The sequence below is a fragment of the Gekko japonicus genome, unplaced genomic scaffold (genome assembly GCF_001447785.1).
Source record: "Gekko japonicus isolate JY-2015 unplaced genomic scaffold, Gekko_japonicus_V1.1 scaffold2423, whole genome shotgun sequence".
Taxonomy (NCBI): Eukaryota; Metazoa; Chordata; class Lepidosauria; order Squamata; family Gekkonidae; genus Gekko; species Gekko japonicus.
Window position 1 is genome coordinate 224,023 of NW_015169858.1, and position 7,764 is coordinate 231,786.

The 7,764-nt window shown below is 49.9% G+C and overlaps 1 protein-coding gene across 7 annotated transcripts in view; it reads left to right on the forward strand.

The window, feature by feature from the left end:
- Positions 1-7,764, forward strand: part of TFAP2B (transcription factor AP-2 beta (activating enhancer binding protein 2 beta)) — a 113,886-nt gene that overhangs the window by 94,018 nt on the left and 12,104 nt on the right. The gene's annotated exons all lie outside the window — the stretch shown is intronic.

Below are 7,764 nucleotides of genomic sequence, written 5' to 3' on the forward strand. Positions count from 1 at the left end.
GATGGGCCATTGGCCTGATCCAGCACTGGCTTCTCTTATGTTCTTAGAGTGTTGGACTGGATGGGCCATTGGCCTGATCCAACATTGGCTTCTCTTATGTTCTTATGGGTTCCTGCGGAGAGGCAGGCAATGGCAAAGCACCCAGGGCCGGCCCCAGCTTATTTTGCACCCTAGGCGAGGATCCCTTCTGGTGCCCCCCCCCCATGCACTCACCATGGCTCGGACCCGTTAATTGGACCTGTACCCCGGACCTCCCGTTCCCCTGGCACCCATGCTCTTAACACTCACTTTTGCTTTTGTAACTTTACCTGCTTTGCACATCTGGCTTCCACCAAGGAAGACTCTGCAAAGAAAGGCTCTCGCAGTCGCAAACAACCTCTGCTTCTCACTTGCCTTGACAGGTCCTTGCTGGAGTTGCCATAAGTCAGTTGCAACTTGAGTGTCCTAATGTAATAGCCCCCCTACTTAGGTTCTTCTTTGACTTAGCTGAGTGACCCTTCTGTGCCCAGAGGGCTAAGTTCTTTGGTGGAATTAGCATTTGTATCATCAGAAAGATCAAAACATGTGTAAAACTCAGTAGTGTTTGCAGCTGAACCAGGACAGCGGGGGAGCGGGTGCCAGTTTGGCGCCCCTAAGGGCCAGTGCGCTCTAGGCGAGCGCCTAGTTTGCCTAGTGAGCAAGCCGGCCCTGAAAGCACCTCTGTTCATCTCTTGCCTTGAAAACCCTACTTGGTAGCGATCAGTCAGCTGTCACTTGATGGCACTTTCTACCGCCACCGTCTAGCATGTAGTCCTGACCTGAATGGCTCATGCTAGGCTGATCTCATCAGATCTCGGAAGCTAAGCAGGGTCGGCCCTGGTGAGTACTTGGACGGGAGACCACCAAGGAAGTCCAGGTTCCTACACAGAGGCAGGCAATGGGAAACCACCTCCAAATGTCTCTGGCCTTGAAAACCCTATGTGGTAGCCATCATTTGGCCATAAGTCAACATCATCCCAGAGCCATAAGTCAACATCAGGGGAAGGCCTCAGCCTCCCTGCCCTGTCGTTGGCCCTCCAGAAGAACTGGTTGGCCACTGTATGAGGTAAGATGTTAGACTAGATGAACCACTGGCCTGGTCCGGCAGGGTTCTTCTTACGTTCTTACAAACCTCTGAATCCCAGAGCCAGGAGGCAAAATCAGGGGAAGGCCTTGGCCTCTATGCCCAATTATTGGCCCTCCAGAGGAACTGGTTGGCCACTGTATGGTAGGATGTTAGACTAGATGGACCACTGGTCTGATCCAGCAGGGTTCTTCTTACGTTCTTGTAAACCTCTGAATCCCAGAACCAGGAGGCAACATCAGGGGAAGGCCTCAGCCTCTATGTCCCATTGTTGCCTCTCCAGAAGAACTGGTTGGCCCCTGCATGAGGTAGGAGGACTAGATAGACCACTGTCCTGATCCAGCAGGGTTCTTATAAACCTCTGAATCCCAGAGCCAGGAGGCAACATCTCTATGTCCCATTGTTGGCCCCCAGAGGAACTGGTTGGCCGCTATGTGTGACAGGATACTGGACTAGGTGGACCACTGGTCTGATCCAGCAGGGCTCTTCTGATGTCCTTATGTTCACACCACACTTCCCCAACACATCACCAAGCACAGCCATGAAGGAGGCCAAAGAAATGTTTGTTTATTTGTCTGCCAGTGCTTGAGAGTATTTCCAACTAGCTACCTTTGAGGTATGCCCTAACTTGGAGGGCCCAGGCTAGCCCAACCTTGTCAGATCTTGGAAGCTAAGCAAGGTCAGCCCTGGTCAGTATTTGGATGGGAGACCGTCAAGGAAGTCCAGGGTAGCTACACAGAAGCGGGCAATGGCAAACCACCTCTGAACAGCTCTTGCCTAGAAACCCTCGTAGGGTTGCCGTAGGTCAACTGCTTCTTGGTGGCACTTTCTCCCCCCAGTCCTGAGGTAAATCACGGTGGCGTTCCTGAGATACTCTCTCCCCTGGGCGGTAAAAACCAGATATAGCCTTGTCCACCTGTAGTATCAAGGAGGAGAATGGAGACTGAACACAGCAAGAAGGAAGTTTGTTTTGCAGTGAGGGAAAAGTAAACACAGAGTTGTTCAGGACCAGCTTTATCCAAATGTGACCTATCAAGACAGGGAGAGATACAGAGATAACAGCTTCTTCATAGAACACACACACATATATATACATATGCCATGTCAGAGTAGAGAGAACGCCAAGTAACTGCCAGGCTACTTTGGACAGACTTCACGTTCCTGGGATCCCAGATCACCGCAGACTGTGACAGCAGCCATGAAATTAAAAGACACCTGCTCCTTGGGAGGAAAGTGATGGCGAACCTAAACAGCATGATAAAAAGTAGAGACATCACCCTGCCAACAAAAGTCCGCATGGTCAAAGCAATGGTATTCCCAGTAGTCAAGTATGGCTGCGAGAGTTGGACTATAAGGAAGGCCGAGCGCCGAAGAATAGATTCTTTTGAACTATGGTGCTGGAGAAGACTCTTGAGAGTCCCTTGGACTGCAGGAAGATCAGATCAGTCAATCCTAAAAGAAATCAACCCTGACTGTTCCCTGGAAGGCCAGATAATGAAACTGAAGCTCAAATACTTTGGCCACCCAATGAGAAGGGAGCACTCACTGGAGAAGACCCTGATGCTGGGAAAGACTGAAGGTCACATAAGAATGGGACGGCAAAGAATGAGATGGTTAGACAGTGTCATAGATGCAACGAACATGAAGTTGAGCAAACTTCAGAGGATGGCGGAAGCCCGGAAGGCCTGGCGATATCTGGTCCATGGGTTCGTGAAGAGTCGGACTCGACTGTGCGACTGAACAACAACAAACTTTGGAAAGTGGTCACGTTGCCCATAGATTTCCTAACCTTTGAGATTGTTCGCTAGAGCCTTATAAAACCCACGGGCCTCCACCTGCCCCAGAGCTTGCCAATAGCCCTGAAAGTAGGGTTCCCAATCTCCAGGTGGTGGCTGGAGATCTCCTGGGATTCCAACTGATTTCCAGGTGACAGAGATCAGTTCCCCTGGAGGAAATGGCTGCTTTGGAAGGTGGACTCTCTATGGCATTCTACCCCACTGAAGTCCCTCCCCTCCCCAAACCCCACCTTCCTCAGGTTCCACCTCCAAAGTCTCCAGGTATTTCCCAACCCAGAGACAGAGCAAGATCCCTGCCTGACCTCGCTGAACCAAAGAGCCCTTAGACAGCTTTCCCCCTTGGCTCCTCCCTCTCTCCCCCCCCACCCGAAGGTTCCAAGGGCCCTGATTGGTCATTACTGGCTTTGTTTCCAGACTACCACCAGGGTACAAAGGGGATTGGCAGAGAGGACAAAGAGGGTGGACTTGGCTCTGTCCGTCACAGCGGCCAACAAATTGAACCTTGACTTGCCATGTGCAATACCAGCTTTTTGAGTTGTATGGCATATTTATTTATTTATTGGATTTATTACCCCGCCCTCCCCACCGAACCAGGCTCAGGGTGGCTTAAGGTAAAGGTAAAGGTTCCCTTGCTCGAAAGCCAGTCGAGTCCGACTCTAGGGTTGCGGTGCTCATCTCCGTTTCCAAGCCGAAGAGCCAGCGCTGTCCAAAGACGTTTCCGCGGTCATGTGGCCGGCATGACTAAACAGCAAGGCGCACAGAACGCTGTTACCTTCCCACCGAAGTGGTACCTATTTATCTACTTGCAATTTCTGGCTTTCGAACGGCTCGGTTGGCAGGAGCTGGAAATAGAGACGGGAGCTCACTCCATCATGCGGCACTCGGGTCTTGAACTGCTGAACTACTGACCTTCCACAGCCTGCAGTTCAGCGTCTTAACCACTTGAGCCACCGCAGCTCCTTCAGGGCGGCTTACATAAACATTTTCAAAACAGTTTTAGGGCAATTTAAAACCAATATAAAAACTAAGCACAATACAGTCAACTTTTCCTATGCTGCGGCAAACATATCCCAATATTGCCATTTCAAAAATTTTGTAACAGGAGTCAGTCACTGCAACAGTGGGGATGGCAAAGTCCCAGGGAAGGCTCTGATGCTATAACCATATACACCCGTTGCACCAGATGTACGAGAGGTTAGATGTGGTCAATGTGGTCAAATGCCTGGTGGAAGAGCTCCGTCTTTCAGGCCCTGCGGAATTGTAACAAGTCCTGGGGAGGTAGGGTTTGGGGTGGGGAGGGAACTCAATAGGGAACAATGCCAATGGCCTCCTCCTCCTCCTCCTTTACTACTAGGGTTGACAATCTCCAGGTGGGGCCTGGAGACCCTCCAAAGCAGCCATTTTCTCCAGGGGAGCTGATCTCTGCCATATGGAGATCAATTGTAATAGTGAGAGATCTCCAGGCCCCACTTGGAAATCGGTGTTCCTATTTATTGGCCTAGCCTACCTAGGTCATGGCTATAGTAAAGACCGTCACCAACCCGCAAACAATGGGACGTCCGTGTTGCTCTAAGACCGATATTTCTGATTCACAAATTGCTTAACTCTTCTGTGCTACAATCCATTAAGTCTATGAGGTGATTGACCTCAGTGGGAGATGGATAACAATGGATGGCTACTGTTTTCGGATAAATATAAGTCAACAATGCGGACGCAGGGAACCCCCCCCCCCGTTTTCCCTCTCTGCAGCTTGTATCGCCACATTTACAAAGACACGATCGTAACGGGGGTTTTGTGCACTGCGGCTGGAAACTGCATTGCCCGAAGCCTCAGAGAGCCCCGGCAGCACATGATTTCCCCCACTTGTTCCCTCTCCTGTGTCATTAAGCCACTAGCCGTCATGAAGCGGGAGTCACATAGAAAGGTCTGGTGGGACAGAATGCCCAGGGTTAGTTATTCCAGGATGTATCTTCTGCAGACGGCCACCCTCACGCGCTTCCTTGATGAGACCCGAAAATGTGGCACTCCACAGAGCGGCTCTTACAATCCGTACCCTTCCTGGCTTATTCCTGGATAATTTTTAGAGCAGGGGTGTCGAACCCATTTGTTACGAGGGCCGGATCTGACATAAATGAGACCTTGTGGGGCCGGGCCCTGTGTGCCATGAACTGTAATGCCAGGTAGCAGAGATATAAACTTTATCAAGGACACAAACACAAAGGGGTGTTTTTTTTACTGAAAATAAAAAAAAAACATGCTTAAAACATTATTTTATTTTATTTATTTATCTTTAGATTTGTATCCCGCCCTACCCCAAAGGCTCAGGGCGGCTAACAAGGGCACAAAGTGTCAAGATTAAAACAATAAAAGCACATAATATAAAACAGTAAAATACAGTAACAAAATCTGACAGTGCTCCATTTGTCACAAGATGGGGTAGATCTTAAACCCAATGGTAACTTTCCCCAAATCTATCATCCTTTTCCTGCCAGGGGCACCTTGCACCCCCAAAGGGGCCAGATAGTAGCTCTGTAAGCTGCAAACCTACTTTTGGTTTATTGACATTCGGGAGCCTCATCTGGCCCCCGGGCCACATGTTTGACACCCCTGGTTTAGAGTGAAAACCTGTAATTTGTCGTCATTGTCGCTGTCGAGTCACAGCTGACTCAAGGTGACCACGTTGGGTTTCCGAGGCAAGAGACATTTCAGGGGTGGTTTTGCCACTGCTTGCCTATCTGAGATGGTGTGAGCTAGGTCACAGTTATTTAGCCTCTGGCTCACGCATTTTTGCCTTAGCTCAGGAAGGAGGGCTCCAGAGCAAACTAATTTACTCAGTAGCCAGATCGCTGGCTCACAGCTTTATTTCCAGTAGCTCACAGAGTAGAATTTTTGCTCACAGGACTCCACAGCTTAGAGAGAGCATTGGTCACAACCATGGACTTCCTTGGTGGTCTTCCATCCAAATACTAGCCAGGGCCAACCATGCTTAGTTCCTGAGTTCCGAAGAGATTGGGCCAGCCTGGGCTATCCAGGTCAGGGTTAAAAACGGTATAATACCTTATTTGTCACGTGCACTTAAAACCTTTCCATGGACCGAAGCTACGAATATCATGAGTGGATTTGCCAACCTCCAGGTCTGACCTGGAGATCTCCTGCTATTCCAGTTGATCTCCAGATGCCCAAGTTCAATTCCGCAGGAGAAAATGGCTGCTTTGAAGGATGGACTCTATGGCATTATACCCTGCTGAGGTCCCTCCCCACCCCAAACCCCGCCCACTCCTGGATCCACCCTCGAAATCTCCAGGTATTTCCTGACCCAGAGCTGGTGTCCCTCTTTGTAAGTGACTCCCACTGTCTGAGACCGCATTCCCTCCTTCCAAAGCTCAGTTTCAGGGCGAGTCTGTAACTTAGTCCATGTTCTTATGAAAGACACGGAAAGATAGCAAACCTGCATTGGTCTTGAGAGCCAGTTTGGTGGAGTGGTTAAGTGCGCGGACTCTAATCTGGGCGAACTGGGTTTGATTCCCCACTCCTCCACTTGCAGCTAATGGATGACCTTGGGCAAGCCATAGTTCTGACAAGAGCTGTCCTTGAAAGGGCAGTTCTTGAAAGAGCTCTCTCAGCCCCGCCTACCTCACAGGGTGTCTGTTGTGGGGAGGGGAAGGGAAAGGAGATTGTAAGCCACTCTGAGACACCTTTGGGTAGTGAAGGGCGGGGTATAAATCCAATGTCTTCTTTCTCCTCCTTCACTACTAGGGTTGACAATCTCCAGGTGGGGCCTGGAGACCTCCCAGAATTCCAACTGATCTCCGGACTACAGAGATCAGTTTCCTGAGGGTGAAAAAGGACTGTTTTTGAGGGTGGACTCAGGGCCAACTTATCACTTGGGGACAGGAGGCACAGTGCCTAGGGTCTGCAATACTTTCAGGGGCCCATGAAGATGTTTTAATTTGTTTAAAATCAGAAGGGGGGGGAGTTGAACTTTTAGGGTCAAAGAAGATGTTTTAATGTTTTTCCTCACATCAGAAAAATTTTTTGAAATGGTTTAGGGCCCATGGAAATCTATTATATTTTGCCTAAAACGGGGGTGGGTGGGGAGGGAATAAAACGTTGAAGTGTTTAAAGTTACATCAAAAATAATTTTTTGATATTGATTATTTTTATGGTGGGAGGCGCCCACAAGGGCAAAAGCGCCAAGGGCCCATGAAAGTCATAACGCAGCCCTGGGTGAACTCAATGGCATTATACCCCACTGAGGTACCTCCCCTCCCTGTTGCTAGGCAAGTTCTCCCCACACCCAACAGCAGAAACTCATTAGCCTATTAGGCCACACCCCTGACAGCACAACTCATTGGCATATTAGGCCGCACCCCCATGTTACCAGAAGTGTGCTCATCCAGCCACACCCATCGTTTGCTTCTTATTCTGTTTACCTTGTTTGTTGCCAAAACCCAGGGCTTTTTTGTAGCAGGAACTCCTTTGCATTTTAGGCCACACACCCCTAATGTAGCCAATCCTAATGAGTTTCTGCTGTTGGGTGTGGCCTATTATGCTAATGAGTTCCTGCTGGGTGTGGCCAACTTGGAAGCCAGCCGGAACTCCGTTCCTGTGCGTTCCTGCCCAAAAATAGCCCTGGTGGGAACTAAGGTACTGGCTGCATCTTAGGAGAAACTTCTTGACAGTCAGAGTTGTGCAGCAGTGGAATGGGCTGCCTCTAGGGAGGTGGCGAGCTCCTCCTCACTTAGCAGTTTTCAAGCAGCAGCTGGACAAACCCTTGTCAGGGAGGCTCTCGGCTGGTCCTGCATTGAGCAGGGGGTTGGACTAGATGGCCTGTCGGGCCCCTTCCGACTCTGTGATCATGTGATT